Source organism: Hordeum vulgare, chromosome 1H (assembly GCF_904849725.1).
Source record: "Hordeum vulgare subsp. vulgare chromosome 1H, MorexV3_pseudomolecules_assembly, whole genome shotgun sequence".
NCBI lineage: Eukaryota > Viridiplantae > Streptophyta > Magnoliopsida > Poales > Poaceae > Hordeum > Hordeum vulgare.
Window position 1 is genome coordinate 426,402,589 of NC_058518.1, and position 17,636 is coordinate 426,420,224.

Here is a 17,636-nt window from a genome sequence, read left to right on the forward strand (position 1 = left end):
ATATTCAAAAGAAATTCTTTGTCCAATGGATAATTATGGCCTGAATAATTATTTCTTCTCTGACCAGAATTATCCCTTTGTGAAGCAACCCTATGATTCCTGTTTTGAAAAATTCCAAATAAATTCATGTAGTTACTTGGGATCATATATAGTTCAAATATGTAAAAACATCCCATGGTCCAGTACAAATTTTGAGAAAAAACACTCTCCTAAGTTTCTGCTAAAACATGAACTTTGTGAAGGAAGTGCTAGCTGGGGGTGCACAATTGGGCTACAAATTTTTTGGGCATGTGTGCATTATCAAATGACACTTCCCCACCAAATGACACTGGTAGCAAAGCTTGCAATTGAGTGCTAGGAGCTCATTTGTGTTCTGGACCACAAAGGTGGTTTACAAAGGAGCTATATTCATTTGATCTTCAAACCTTGCCAAAATTTTCCAGTTTAGAGTCTTTTCTATGCTGATTCTATTAGACATCTTAGTTTTCTATTATCTCAACCCTGTTGAGCTCTAGATCAACCCAAAGTCTGCTGGCAGAACCTATTGATGATGTTCCTAGTCGCAGAAGAGCTTGTATGCTCAAGCAAGCAGTGGATGGTGACTGATGGAAGGCTGGTCGACGCAATAGACAAGGTTTCAGGGCTTGCGTGACATCAGGGTGGCCTCATCCGTGGTGACCACGGTGCTCGCATGCCATAAAGCGCGCTCTGCGCAGGTCCAGCGATAGCTGAGCCGTCCTGAGCCGTCAATCGCTGCCCCCCCTTGTCCGAAGCTCCGATGAGGTCCGTGGTAGCCACGTGGCACCTCCCGAACCCTCTGGTTCGCCGGAGAAGACCGTTGTCGCTCCCGGCCAAGCTCCGTCACATTCAAAACAGTGAGCTTCGGCCACTGTGGTCGTCCGCATGCCATTAATGGCTCCGGACCTGTCCCGTCGCTCCCCTGACCTCCTCCATCACCTCACCACCACGACACGACAGCCAGCTCGCCTTCCTTGCTCTAGTGGCAAGCCCGAGCCTCGCCGCTTCGTGAGAGCTTGGCAGTGCTCGTCGCTGGCCTATTTAAGGCGCTGCCCAAACCCCTCCTAGCTGCCACCCCTCTCCTCCACCTCTGGATTAGACCTAGAGACCCTCAGCAAGAGCCGGGAGCTCGTCTCCCTCAGCTCCGGCGACAAGCTCCGCCGCCAAATCCCCTCCGTCGCCAGCCTCCTCCGCCCTTCCCCAGTCAAATCCAAGGCCACCAGTGTGTTCCTTGGGTCCCTCTGGTGCTCCTCGAGCCGTCGGTGAGTTGAATCCCTGCCTCGCCGGAGAAGAAGGGGCGACATTGTCCGTCCACCTCCGGAGGAGCTACGGGTACAGGGAGGATCGTCGTCGAGTGCCCGTTCCATTCCTGTCATCTCCCAGCCTCCCCGCCGTTTCTATCGCCGGTGAGCATCGCCGGTGAGCCGCCCTCCTCTGTTCCCCCTCCTCCCTCTCTATTTAAAAGGGGTAGGCCCCACCTGCTAGTGTCTGCATCCTGCAGCCGAAGCGTTAAGTGGAGGCGCCCCTCCACTTTACGCCTTCGACGCGGCCCCTCCCAGGATTTCTATTTCTTTTATTAATTCTAGTTTCAAACAGAAACTTTGACCATTTAAATATTTTTATTTACAAGTCCAAATCACTTGATTCTTTTTGCATTGGGTTGGTATTGAAATTCTTTACAATCTGGTAAATTTTGGTATTTTTCACACACTCATAGAATTTCTGGTTAATAAAATAGTATTTAACTCTTTTCCTTTTCTTTTGCTATTTCAACCACAGTTTTTGGAGGGAAACTTTGAAGACCAGGAGTATTTGAACAACCCCACTGATCAAGGCAAGCCATCATATCCATGTGATGTAGTTTTGCATAGCATAGCTCACATATTCATGCATTAAAATTGCTTAACTTACTAAGAAAGTAATGATTTAATAAATGATCATATAGACATATATGCTTATGGTTATGAATCACTATGGTTACTATGATATGGTGGATGATCATGAGTCATCTGACCGGGCATAATCGCCCAACCACCTCTTGCCGATATGGGAAGGCCGTGACTTGGGCTGTCCGCGTGATCTGTCACCGATATGCCCGAAAGAGGGAGGGTTATGCATGCGTGCCACCTTGGCCCTGTGGGCGGTGATAACTCTGTGAGCCCAGTTAAGTTGAGTTGGGCCCATCCCCGTTTGGGACAGTTTTGTTTGGCCACGACGGTGGCAGGTGTCATGAGGACACATGTGTCATGAGGACACAGGGCCACCCAGGACAGGACTTCGGAAGGGAGTGGTTGCCAGGGATATGATGAGAGAGTCACGGGTCAGGTCGGTCTCGTAGGAGCAATGCTGGTCCGCCCGAATGGGATCACGAGGTCAGTGCTCCAGAGTGTGGGTAAAGTGTGCAACCTCTGCAGAGTGTCAAAACTATTCGAATAGTCATGTCCACGGTAATGGACAGCCCAACCAGACCTTAGTAGATGGTCACCCGTGTGGATGTTAGTAATGTTGGAAGAACTCTCCAGTTGAGTGGAGATGCTTGATAAGCATTCCGGTGGTTGTGAGACAACCCCGGATATGAGTAAGTGGATGTTATAAAGCCAAGTGGTATTATTCTTAATTTGTTGCCATGCTATTGTTTGCTGCATTGCTTGGTTATTATGAGCTTGCGAGTACATTCCAAGTACTCCCCTGACATATCATGCCAGATGCAGGAGAAGCCGAGGACGGAGGTCCTGATGATGCGTACTAGGAAGTGTCCACAACAGTGTCCGTGTGTATGGAGTTGCCGCTATGTTCCGCTACGCCATAGAAGTACTTAGTAGTTTCGAACCCCCGCTATGTCTCATAAATAATGTAGATATTGTGCTGCACCAAGGGTGCCTTTGGCCTCGCTATCATTGTAAGATATGCTGTTGTAACATTATGCTATCAATAAAGTCAGTTCAGTTATGTGCCAAGTTGTTGAGTGTTTCCAGAAGACATGATCGCCGGGTTGGAAACACTGGTAACCCGATTCGTTGAATCGGGGTGCCACATTACTCTTGTTTAGTTTTGTTCCAGAATTAAACCAAGGAACACTAGTAATAAAGGCAGGAAATTTTCTTCATCTAGTAACAACAATGTTAAAGCTAAATCCAATAATGTTGTTGCTAGTAGCTCTATTGATTCCACTAATGATTCTCTTAGCCAAGTTACACTTGAGCAATAAAAAGATTTATTGAAAGGGATTATTAAGAGAGGTGTCTTCAAAAGTCTTGCCGGAAGTAAGGAATTTGAGTAAATTATGCACAATCAAGGAGGTCATTGGAAGAAACGAGGTGTTGGCTACTTCAACGTCAACGGAGATGATTGGGAAGAAGGTTTATACCCCATTCCTAAGTTTGTTCCCCTAGAGGAGAAGTGTGATCCTACTCCTCCCGAAGGAACAAGCTCACAATATGGCCTTGTACCACAAGACCACAAGGGCAAGGGAAAGATTCAAGATGGCATTGACCTATTTGAAGAAGAACCCCAAGCCAAGGTCAAGTGGATTCCCAAGGACACTACTAGATCTACCTCAACTAGTGCTACCACAACTCCAAGGATTCCCATCAATTTGCTGTGGATCCTCAAGAGGAAGAACTAGAATGTTCTTGAGGGGTGACTCCGCTAATGAAATTCACTCTTATTCATTTTGTCAAGAACTTGCATTAGCTCAAGGAGTCACACATTCCCTCAAAGGTAAGCAAGGAACAAGGTAATTAATGCATCTTTGGACATCATCCCATGTGTGTTTCACTCCATGTCCATAGATATTCCTGCATATGTTCCTTTTTCTTTGGGACTAACCCATGTAGGTGAGAAGATTTAGAAACAACAAGGATTAGTCCCAACTCAAGATGATCTTCATCAACATTGATCATCCACCACTACTTCACCTACTTGAAGTCTTCTACAACAAGACCCAAGGTTAGTTGATACCTCTTAGGGGGGATGTCATATCAAGGGGAAGCTTTACTCTAAATCTTGAGTATACGTATCTCCTAAGTATATGAACACATTAATGCTTATGTAAAAGTGGAAACCCACATTGTGCTTAACGAGGAATATGACCTATGATCAAGTATTCTTACTTGGCTCCTAAGTCAATATACTCACATATAGATGACTTTGTCATCGCCCAAGTGCTTGATATCTGCTAGGATGTTTATGCACGTTCACCATGTTTTATCTGTCATTCTTATTGTGTGAGCATGTTGGTCTGCATGTGTTTGCTCATTCGAGGACATCCAATTGTTCTTATTTGGCTCTTGATTTATCTTTTGCCAATTGAATGGATAAGAATGCCTAGGACCCTTCTCTAGCTATCTATGCTATCTCATTTCAAGTTCTATTCATGCTTCATCACAAAAGTTGAACAAGCACTTGTCGATCCCTCTGTGTGAAGGTGCACTCGGAGTTCCGTATCGTCAAAGGCTGCCTTCCAAAACCTCTTTGAAAATCTCGGTGAGACCAGCTTCACAAAATCGGTTCCACCAAATTTCCAAAGCTGATCTGGTTTTTCCATCTCGGTACCACCAAAATCACAAACTCGGTTACACCGAGTTTCCCTCTCAGCTGACAGTAGAGGAAGCCGGTGACACCGATTTTGGAATCTAGGTGACACCGACAGTGAAGGAGTATATATTCCAGCGGATCGGATCTTTGAATTCAGATCGTCAAAACCATTTCGCCTCAAGCCCTTAGCTGCCCCCTGGACCCCTGGTCGTCGCCCTTGACTTCCCGTGCGTCTCCGCCATTGGGAATCGCCATCGCCGATGGATTCTTCACCACCATCGCCGTCGTAGCCGTACCGTCGCCGAGTTAGGGTACGGATCCGCCTTTCTCTTGCACTCCCCTGATCTATCCTATGCACATAAGAAATTTTATCTATAAGCCACGGTGTGCAAACCTCTCCATCCACTAGAAATTCTTGTAGATTAGCGAACGAGAAGTTTTTAGGTTTAGCCATCCGCAAAATTGATCTCGGTTCCACCTAGTTGCAAAACTCAGTTCCACCAATTTGAATCTAGGGTTAAAGAGAATGAACTCGGTGAGCCCGAGCTGTCACTTTCTGTGCCACCGAAGTGATGACAAAGTTTCTGTAAAGGAGTTCATTTGTCTTGGTGATTCCGAAAATTCAAACTCGGTGCTACCAAAATGTGATCTGCAGAAAGCTAAAACTAAGGATTTCTTTGTTCAAAATTTCGAAAACATCTGAATTTTGTGATGCTCAACCCTTCTACCTTTCCTATATCTAATTCACAGGTCTTGCTGTTTGATGCTGAGTTTCTACTTGTCTGCCAAGATATCTGGATCAGATGATAGCCAGAATGATTTCAGAGAGCCATGTGTTGAGATGGACTTAGGCACTAGTCCAGAGAAGTCTGACTCTGACCCTGGATCCTACAACTCCCATCGCTTGCCCAAGGCCGCCACCAGGGAGAGGAAGAAAGTGAACTCAGAGGAAGAAGATTCAGATTTTGTGTCGGAGGAAACTTCAGCTCCTCCTAAGGCTCCAAGGAAGACTGTGAGGAAAGAATATGCTAAACCTGCTGATCTTAGAGCACCTGCTAAACCTCCAAGGAAGGCAGAGCATTGCACTTTCCATTGACAAGCTTGCTAAGAAGGCTGGTGTGAAGAGACCTAGGAAGCGGACAGTTCATCTTGTGGGGAGACAAACTTCCATGTATGAGGACCGTGTAGAACATGTTGGAGAATATGAGATCCCAGCTCCTCCCAAGAAGAAGAAGCTCATGGCTGATGCCATGAAATATGCTCCTAAGCCTTCATCCAAGGCAAAGAAGGTTGTAGCTCTGTGAAAGACTACAAAGGATATTACTATAGCTGCCAAGGAGAAAGGCCCTGCTTCTAGTGCCCCTGTTGTAGAGGAGGTAGAAGATGAGAATGCACCGATTCTCAGAAAGCTCCGACCAACCCTGTGAGTACACAATGCTGCTCACCCAGTAGCATAGGATATGAGGAAGAGGAAAGATGGAGGTTTGAGGAAATGAAGAGCTGTTGACCCATGTGCTGTCACGAGAAGAACTGTTGTTGATCCAAGGTTTCACACCAAGGAATAACAAGATTTTTATGAGACTGTCTTATTTGACAAGAGTCACGCTGTCAGCGATATGAGATATGTTGACTCGGAATATATCAAAGAAAATTAAAATTTATTTCCCCATGTCCAAGAAAATTTCAGGCTTGTGGACATTGAATACTTTGTTGGAAAAGAGATGACCCCATGGTATGATGAGCTGATCATGCAATTCTACTCAACTGTTCATTTCTATGGAGATTGTTTTTTGGTCCGGATGACTCATGGTCACAAATATGAGTCTACGATTGATGAGTGGGCCACTATCATTGGTGCCCCCAAGCAGAAAGAGAGTGATGTGGATGTGTATTCTGAAGCAAAGATGAGCCACAACACCATGTAAAATATGTACAAGCCAATTCCTCACGATTAATTGGCTAGTCACAATATGGTCTTCGTATACTCCTTGCAAGCATGGATACCCACCACTAACACTATTCTGAGACACACCTTGATGCCAAAATCAGGCGATGATAGGATGATTCGAGGACACTCCATCAATCTGCCGCACCATTTGTACTCTCACACTAGATTCAAAGTGATGGACTTGATAGTAGAGACTATCTGGAGGACTGCATGTGATCAGAAAATATCTTGTGGATATGCCCCTTACATTTAGATGCTTATCAATGCCAAGCTAGGCAAGCATGCATATCTCCTTGATCATCCCCATCTACCCCCTTCAGCCAGAATTTGAAGATAATGTTGTGGTGATGGACATTGTTCAAGAAATTAGTAACTCGTAGCTGCTCGGTCGGCTTGGGAGTAGCGATTAATCGGTGAATCGGCCTATTAAATGGATTAATCGGTCGACCTTTAATCGGTAGATTAAACAGAAACTTGCCAACTTATATCTATTTTTTTTATGTATCATACCATAATTCCATGCACCTAGCTATGTAATATACCAAAATATTCTATTGTAGGCATATAAAAAATAGATAAGAGGTAAAATTAACAATCGTTATAAATCTAAATATATAAAATCTCAAAATTCAAATGGAGAAATTAAACATTTAAACTTATACATATACTTGCTAACATACATCACATAATATAGTACAGATAAGAGCCAAAACCAACAATTCCATTCATCCATCTACAAAATTGTAATTCATAATCTACTAATATATGAATCCTGGATTCTCCAGTAAGGTATGGGGGGAAGATGGTAGTACCTTGCCTGCAGGTGATGCCATTGAGGAAGAGATTGGGGAGCATCCCATGGGAGAGGATGGGGATTGTCCAAGGGGGTGGGGTCGAGGCAAGCGACCAAAATGGCAGAACAACTAGATCTTTGAGGTGTAGTGTCGAGACTAGCACTGGTGAGAACACGACTAGCCACCAGCCAAGTTATAAGGGGATGAAAGGAGCATGAGGAAGCGCGAGGAGGGCCAAACCCCAGGTATTTAGTAGAAAGAGGGGGTGGGAGGCATTATGTGCCAAAATTTTGGGATTCATTTGCCCACTAGTTAATAGGCCAGTAGTGATTAATCGGTTTGGCAACGAATTAATCGATATGACAACTCATTAATCGGTCTAACTGGCCAATTAATCGGCATGTCAAGTTAACACGATGAATAGGTGTTATTCGATTCGGTCACCCTAAGAATAGCGCTTAACTGGCAAGTTAACTGGTTAATCGGACGAATTCTTGAACAATGGTGATGGATGCAAATGATCCCACCTCATCTACATCAGGAATGGTAGCAGATGCTGAGGCTGCTAGAAATAGGCCACCACCAGTTCCACAGATCAGAACTCAAGCTGATCAAATGTCATTTCTAGTTAGGTCAGTCCAAGGTATGGAGTAGAACATCTAGGAGATACTTCAAAGTCAGAAAAGCCTTGAGAGAGTCGTGTAAACTAAGTTTCATGACATGGATATGAAGGTTACTGAGTTGCCCACCATAGTAAAACATCTTCAACATGAAGTTGACTCAGTGGATATTCCACGCTCAGATGAAGATGATGATGAAGAAGAGTCACCTCCTCTCACTACCACATGGTTAGGGCTCAGCCTAGATCAGCTGTTGTTCCTGCTCAGGAGACAAGACATAAATCTTCACCTCAAGCATCAACACCTTCCGCACCAGCTCCAGCTCAAGCACCTCCAGTATCCACTCCTCCATCTCCAGGACACTCAACATTTTCTTTTGTGGATGCTCTTCTATCGAATCCGTCATCAGTTGCCTAGAGAGACGAGTAGCTTGCTACCTCTTAAGCTTGCGTTGGTTTTTTCCTTGAAGAGGAAAGGGTGATGCACCACAGTAGCAATAAGTATTTCCCTCAGTTTGAGAACCAAGGTATCAATCTAGTAGGAGAGTCAAGCCAAGTGTCTAGAGTACCCGCGCAAACACAAACGAGCTTGCACCCAATGCTATAAAGGGGTTGTCAATCCCTTCAAGATTGATTGCAAAGTATGATCTGAAGGTGGAAAGTGCAACGAAGTAAAAGTGTAAGGCTGAAAATATGATGTGAAGTAGACCCGGGGGCCATAGTGTTCACTAGAGGCTTCTCTCAAAATAGCAAATATTATGGTGGGTGAACGAATTACTGTCGAGCAATTGATAGAACCGCTTAAAGTCATGACGATATCTAAGGCAATGATCATACATATAGGCATCACGTCCGAGACAAGTAGACCGACACTGTGTGCATCTACTACTATTACTCCACACATCGACCGCTATCTACTACTTCTAAAACAACTGTGCCAGAAATTGACTAGTTGACGGAGATTGGGCATGTGTTGGTTTTTCCCTTGAAGAAGAAAGGGTGATGCAGCACAGGAGCAGTAAGTATTTCCCTGAGTATGAGAACCAAGGTATCGATCCAGAAGGAGGGTTTCGTCAAGTCCAGAGTACCTGCACAAACACAAACAAGCTTGCACCCAACGCTTCAAAGGGGTTGTCAATCCCTTCAAGATTGTTTGCAAAGTGAGATTTGAAGGCGGAAAGTGAAACAAAGTAAAAAGTGTAAGGCTGAAAATATGGCGTGGAGTAGACCCTGGGGCCATAGTGTTCAGTAGAGGCTTCTCTCAAAATAGAAGTATTACGCTAGGTGAACAAATTACTGTCGAGCAATTGATAGAACCGCGCAAAGTCATGACGATATCTAAGGCATTGATCTAGCATATAGGCATCACGTCCGAGACAAGTAGACCAATACTTTCTGCATCTACTACTATTACTCCACACATCGACCGCTATCCTGCATGCATCTAGTGTATTGAGTTCATGACGAACAGAGTAACGCTTTAAACAAGATGACATGATGTAGAGGGATAATATCAAACCAATGATGAAAACCCCATCTTTTTACCCTTGATGGCAACAACACGATACGTGCCCTGCTACCCCTTCTGTCACTGGGTGAGGTCACCGCAGAGTATGAACCCAAAACCAAGCACTTCTCCCATGGCAAGAATCATAGATCTAGTTGGCCAGACAAAACCCACAACTCGAAGAGAATTACAAGGATATGAAATCATGCATAAGAGAGATTAGAAGAAACTCAAATAAGATTCAAAGATAATCTGATCATAAATCCACAATTCATCGGATCTCGACAAACACACCGCAAAAGAAGATTACATCGGATAGATCTCGATGAAGATCATGGAGAACTTTGTATTTAAGATCCAAGAGAGAGAAGAAGCCATCTAGTTACTAGCTATGGGCCCGTAGGTCTATGGTGAACTAGTCACGCATCATCGGAGAGGTCATGGTGTTGATGGAGAAGCCCTCCGTGTCCGAATTGCCCCTCCGGCAAGGCACCAGGACGTGCCCCAGATGGGATCTTGCGGAGACAGAAGCTTGCAGCGGCGGAAAAGTCAGTACGATGCTCCCCTGATTTGTTTGGGAATATTTGGGAATTTATAGGCGCAAGATCTAGGTCAGGGGACCTCCAGGGGGCCCACAAGCCTGCATGGCACGCCCCCCCTAGCCGCATGTGGGGGCTTGTGGGGCCCCTGGGGCTCTTCTGGCTTGGCCCCCAAGCTCTCCGATCTTCTTCCGTTCCAGAAAAAATCTTTTCGGGGATTTTCTTCCGTTTGGACTCCGTTTCAAAATCTCCTCTGAAAGGGGTCAAAAACATGGAAAAAACAGGAACTGGCACTTGGCACTGGATTAATAAGTTAGTCCCAAAAAATAAATAAAAGGCATGCAAAACATCCAAAGTTTGACAAGATAATAGCATGAAACCATCAAAAATTATAGATGCGTTGGAGTCGTATCAAGCATCCCCAAGCTTAACTCCGGCTCGTCCTTGAGTAGGGAAGTGATAAAGAATGAATTTTTGATGTGGAATGGTACCTAGCATAGTTGTCCTTTGCAACTTCTTTCACGTGGCATGAATGTTCAGATCCGTACGATTCAAAACAATAGTTTGCTATTGACATGAAAACGGTAATAGTTCAAGCAAACTAGCAAAGTAATCATGAATTTTCAAAATAACAAGGCCAAAGAAAGTTATCCCGACAAAACCATATAGTCTGGCTATGCTCCATCATACTCACACAACTAATGTAAATCATGCACAACCCCGGAATTGGCCAAGTAATTTTTTTCGCACTGTTACTTTCTCAAACGTTTTATAACTATCACGCAATACATGAGCGCGAGCCATGGATATAACTCTATAGGTGGAATAGAGTGCGGTGGTGGTTGTGAGACCAAAAAGGAGGAGATGGTCACATTGACTCGGCGTATCAATAGGCTATGGAGATGCCCATTAATAGATATCAATGTGAATGCGTAGGGATTGCCATACAAGAGATGCACTAGAACCATAAGTATGTGAAAGCTCAAAAGGAAAACCAGTGGGTGTGCATCCAACTTGCTTGCTCATGAAGACCTAAGAAATTTTGAGGAAGTCCATCATTGGAATATACAAGCCAAGTTATATAAAAGATTCCCACTAGCATATGGTAGTGACAAAGCAAGAAGCTCTCAATCTTGAAGAACATGGTGCTAATCATGAAGCACAAGTGTGGAAAAAGATAGTAGCATTGTCCCTTCTCTCTTTTTCTCTCATTTCTCTTTTTTTGGGGGCTCTTAGGCCTCTTTTTTTATTTCTCTCCTTTTTTGTTTTTGGGCTCTTTGGTCTCTTTTTTTTATATCCTCACATGGGACAATGCTCTAATAATTATGATCATCACACTTTTAGTTACTCAAAGCTCAAAGATCACAATGATGATGACTCCATAGGAAATGCCTCCGGCAGTATACCGGGATGTGCAACGATCTAGTATGATCATGCAATGGCAATATGAGAGTGACGGCACAAGTCAGGAGACGGAACGGTGGTAGTTGCATGGAAATATATCTAGGAATGGCTATGAAAATTCCATAGTAGGTAGGTATGGTGGCTGTTTTGCGGAAGAAATTTGGTGGGTTTGTGCACTGGCGAGAATTGCGCGGCACTAAAGAGGCTAGCAATGGTGGAAGGTGAAAGTGCATCTATACCATGGACTCAACATTAGTCATAAAGAACTCACATACTTGTTGAAAAAGTTTTTATTAGTAATCGAAACAAAGTGCTAAACGCATACTCCGAGGGGAAGGGTTGGTAGGTGTAAACCATCGCGCGATCCCGACCTCAACACAAAGGATGACAATCAATAGATCAATTATGCTCCGACTTCCTAACATAGCGGTTCACCATAAGTGCATGCTATAGGAATCACTAACTTCAACACAAGTATTTCTAGATTCACAACACCCTACTAACATAGCTTTTAATATTCCCGAATACATGTCTCAAAACTAATTGAGAGGAATCGAAACTTTTCTTTCTACTCAATGCACATGACGATGGAGGTTTTTGCATCCTCTTTGGGTACCTAGCACATGAGACTACTTTCATAGCATAAGCCAACTACCAAATCACACACCGCCGTGCTCTAAAGATATAAGTGAAGCACAAGAGCAAAATTATTTAGCTCAAAAGATATAAGTGAAGCACATGAGCAAAAGTATCTAGCTCAAAAGATATAAGTGAAGCACAATGAGCATTCTAGCAAAATCACGATGAGTGCATGTCTCTCTCTCTCAAAAAGGTGTGCAGCAAGGATGATTGTGACACAAAAAAAAAGAAAAGACTCCTATGATACAAGACGCTCCAAGCAAAACACATATCATGTGGTGAATAAAAATATAGCCCCAAGTAATGTTACCGATGGATTGAAGACGAAAGAGGGGATGCCTTCCCGGGGCAACCCCAAGCTTAGGCTTTTTGGTGTCCTTGAATTTGGCTTGGGGTGCCTTGGACATCCCCAAGCTTGAGCTCTTTCCACTCCTTATATCTTTGTCCATGAGAACATCACCCAAAACTTGAAAACTTCACAACACAAAACTTAAACAGAAACTTGTGATAACATTAGTACAAGAAAACAAACTACCACTTCTTTTGGTACTGTAGAAAACTTGAATTCCATCTATATTGATGATGGTCTACTGTATTCTCACTTTTCCATGGATAGTACCCCCCCCCCCCCGATACTAACCATAGTTTCATCAAAACAAGCAACCAACCCAACAAAAACAGAATCTGTCAAAAACAGACGAGTCTGTAGCAATCTGTATACTTCGTATACTGCTGGTACCTCAAAAAATCTGAAAAATTACGACGGGTGTGGGGAAAAAGCATATCAATCAGCACCAAAACGAATAAACTCAAAAGCTCTTTCTAAATAAAAATTAAAAATCATCTCGTGAGCGAAAAGTTTCTGTTTTTCCAGCAGGATCAAACAACCATTACCAAGACTGATCATAAAGGCTTTGCTTGGCTCAAACACAAAAGAAACACAAAAAACACAATCACAACAGAATTATGAAAGTGTGGACTCAACAAAACAAAAAGAAAAAGATAAATTCATTGGGTTGCCTCCCAACAAGCGCTATTGTTTAACGCCCTTAGCTAGGCGTAAAAGCGATAGAATCACGTATCGTCGTCTTTGGTGCTCAAACCATAAGTGGCCCTCATCATGGATTCATAAGGCAAACTTATTTTCTTTCTAGGAAAGTGTTCCATACCCTTCCTCAAAGGAAATTGAAATCTAATATTCCCTTCCTTCATATCGATGATAGCACCAATAGTCCTTAGGAAAGGTCTACAAAGAATAATAGGGCATGTAGGATTGCAATCAATGTCAAGCACAATGAAATCCACGGGTACATAGTTCCTATTTGCAATAATAAGAACATCATTGATCCTTCCCATGGGTTTCTTGACAGTAGAATCAGCAAGATACAAATTAAGAGAACACTCTTCAATCTCATTAAAACCTAGAACATCACATAAAGACTTTGGAATCGTAGAAACAGTAGCACCCAAATCACACAAGGCATTGCACTCATAGTTTTTGATTTTGATTTTGATGGTAGGTTCCCACTCATCATGAAGCTTTTTAGGGATAGAGACTTCCAATTCAAGTTTCTCTTCAAGAGCTTTTATCATAGCTTCGACGATATGATTGGTAAAGGCTTTGTTTTGGCTATAAGCGTGTGGAGAGTTCAACATGGATTGCATCAAAGAAATGCATTCAATCAAGGAGCAACTATCATAATTGAATTCCTTGAAATCCACGGTAGTAATTTCATTACTACTCAAAGTTTTAACGTCTTCTACTCCACTTTTAATGCTTTTAGCGTCAAGATAGATGGACTCGGAATCATTGGGGCACTTTTCAACCAAAGTGGATTCATATGCAGCCCCATAATCATTAGGTTCAACACAAGAAAACAAAGATTCAATGGGAGTCACACCAAGAACTTTAAGATCTTCGTGATTCTCATCACGAGAACACGCCTTTTTAAGCCATTCATGTGTAGCACGAATTTGGGCGGTTCTTTCTTGGCTCTCAATCATGGAAACACGCATAGCTTTCTGAAAGTGCGTTATATCGACTAGAGGGGGGGGTGAATAGGAGATTTTTAGAATTTCATCACTGAGGAAATTCCTTTTGAGGAAATTCCTCACTGATGACTAACTTACAGCGGAAACAGTAAAGGATCAGATGTGCAAACATTCACACCAGCAGTATTTCAAAGTGAAGAAGGTGAAAACAGATCGCACAGTAAGCAGGCACGCAGAATACAGATGATGATTAACTATTGTGAAGAATTTGGGTTGAGGAAATTCAGAGAAAGTCTTCAGCAAATTCTTCAAACAGTCACAGTGAAAGTCATCAACACATAATATAGAGAAAGTAAAGAGTTGAGGAATTAGAACCCGATTCTCAGAGACGACAGTGGTTGATGACCCAGTTCCAACTGCTGTGACAGTTGTACATCTGGTTTGGAGCGGCTTGGTATTGAAACCAAAGGACACCCAGTCCCGGGACACACAGTCCCTACCGTATTCTCCTTGAGCTAAGGACACACAGTCCTCGCCCAACACTCATGGTAAGTCTTCAGGGCAGACTTCCAAACCCTCACAAACTCGGTCACTCGGCAATCCACAATTGACTGCTGGATTGCTCTAGACCATGAAGCCTAACCGTCTGGAGGATGCACAGTCCTCAAAGGTAAAAGGCCTCAGTCCCACACAGGAATAACTTCTTCAGTGATGCTCAATCACTAGGTTTGGTTTGTGGTTTCGTTGGGTTGTGTATTTCCTCACTGATGAATTACTCTCGAAGGCTCTGAGGAATTTGGGTTGCTCTTATGACAAGTGTCAGTTTCTAACGGAGCAGCCAACCAGCTAGTGGTTGTGGGGGCGGCTATTTATAGCCTGGGAGCATCTCGACATGATTTGACACTTATGCTCTTAAATAATATGACCATTGGAGTGGATAAGACCAGTGACTTGGCGTGGTTATCGAAACGGTCGGGACCCTCAACTGTGAGAGTCCTCATGTCACTCATATTCCTCACTTGAGGCTTTTGGTAGGATTTGGCTTTAGTTGAGCATCATGAGGAAATTCATTCCATAGTGTTACTTTGACCCCCTTTAACAGTACGGTGTTCCTATTCATCAAATGCGAAGAAAGTAAAACAGAAAACAAAAATCTTCATGCTTCAATTTCTTCAGAATGATTTTCTTCAGGAACCACCGGTCTTCTCAATATCAATATCTTCATGAGGAAAATCAATTTCATCGCAGATTCCTCGTGATTCATTTCTTAACCTTCAAACCAATTTCTTCAACTGAAGACATATATTTTTACGGGTCGATATTCTTCAAATATCTCAAACTCCTCAATGACTTATAGATCATGTGTACACTTATAAACACATTAGATACTTAACCTATAAGTCTTCAAACCACCAAAATCACTAAGGGGCACTAGATGCACTTACAATCTCCCCCTTTTTGGTGGTTGATGACAATTAGGTTAAGTCTTCGACAGGGAATAAAAATGTGGAGTGTAAATACTCAATTGAGGAATTTGAAGACAAGATTCACAGAGACTCCCCCTGAAGATGTGCATACCTTGAGGATTCTGCTTTTATAGAAGATGCACATTGATGATTTATATCATGGAGATTTCCCCCTGAATCTTGTAAATCATGCATACATATAGCATATTATATGAAGAAAATGAAGATGCATGATGGCAAATGGTATCTGACGAATTCCAGCATGCGTGCATTAAAACTTGAGGAATAAGCATGCGAAGAAAAGCGTTCAAAAGCGTCAGAGTACCATCGGGCTTAAGTTACAACTCATTACATAAAAACTTCAGAAGAGCCAAGAGTTTGTAACTTAAATATAGTTCATATGCCCCAAAAATAAATCCCGTTTGAAGACTAACTCTCAAGTTTCTCCCCCTTTGTCATCAAGTGACAAAAAGGGACAAACTAAGGACTAACGCCCGTGAAGACTTCATTTCTTGGCGGTTGATGAAGATCCTTGACGCTTCTTGGGTGTAGTGTTCTTCCTTGGGCCTGTTGCGGTGTCGAGTTGTTCCTCATCAGACTCAGCGGTGCAGAATGAGGAGAAGGAGCTGTCTTCAAGATCTGGCACTGGAATGGGCCTGAACTTCTTCTTGGGAGGCCACGACCAGTCAAAGTCCTGCTCAAAGTTCATTTCTTCAAGCTCAGTCTGGGTCTTCAGATGTGCAAGTGTAGCCCAGGTGCGATCGAAAACCTCATGCAGATAGTGATGATAAATCTTCACAGAGTTCTGGGTTTCAGTGAGGGTTTTCAAAATGTTACCAAACTGGCGTTTGACCCATTTGTGGTTGTGATCCACCTTCTGATGAAGACTGAGGAGAAGCTCTCTGGTGTTTAGCACGCGAGGAGGAACAGGGTTGGGTGGACGAGTCTCAGTATCGTCCCATGAAGAATAAGCGTCTGGTTCTTTAAACTGGCCATCAAGGGGCCTGCTGCCTTCGTCAATCAGAGACTTTCCTTTTCCCTCAATGGGCTCGAAAGTCTTCTTGTTGACTCGGATAGGAGGCATATAACCAACATGGTTCTAGAAATCTGCATGGAAGTTGATGCCTGTCCTTGTCCTGAGGAATCTCATGATCCATGGTGCATAAATTTTGTGATCATAGGGGCACATTGCATTGTCAGCCAAAGTCCTCAAGAAGAAATCATGGATATTCATAGGGATACCGTGAATGATGTTGAAGAGGATATTCTTCATGAGGCCGACGACATCTTCTTCATCACCATGGCCTTTGATTGGCGCTAGCACACTGCAGAGAATGCGGTAGACAGACCGAGGTGTGTACTTGAGCTCATGGACGAGGAATGTGGTACTTGAGGTTTGTCCTGCAGCTAAAGGCTTCATGAGGAGTTCCATCATCCCATTTGGCAGCTCACGCTCGCCATAAAGCTTCACTGCCCCGTCTGAAGGAATTGGTACGGGCAGTTCTTTGAGGAGTTCAGACCCTGGAGCCTTGTAGTGAGTGTTTTGAGTCATCCAGTCGAACACCCAAGTGTTGATGTCATCAGCGTTACCAGAGATGTGCAGAGTTGCATAGAACTGAAGAATAAGTTCACTATTCCAGTCTGATATATCTGAGCACATAGGAAGCAAACCTGCATCATGAAGGACACTGAGTACTGGTTCCAGGCAGGGTATTGCTTCAAGCTCCTCATGAGGAATGTGCCTGTGCTGGAATATCTTGTTGCATCCACAGAGCACTGAAGCATAGTAGTTCATCTGAGTCCTTGTCCAAAACTTCAGATGCCTCATTTGAGGCTTGTCATAAGGGTTCTCTCCGATGAAATACATGCGTTCCTTAAAGAAATCTTCTTTCTGAAACTTTGGTCGCTTCGAGAATGGCTGGCGCTGAACTGGCTTGATATTGTGCTGAGGAATGGGAGGGGAAACAACCATGGCAGTCTCTGGGTTGAGCACAATGAAGTCATTATCAGGGGCGGGAACATTTTCTTCAGCAGTTTCCTTAGGTTGAGGAATTTCATCAGCTGGTATTTCTTGCTCTGGCTGAGCTTCAGGCTGAGGAATTTCTTCTTCCTTCTCATCTTGAGGAGTTTGGTCAGCCTGTTCAGAGTGAGGAGCCTTCTCAGTCTGGACATTT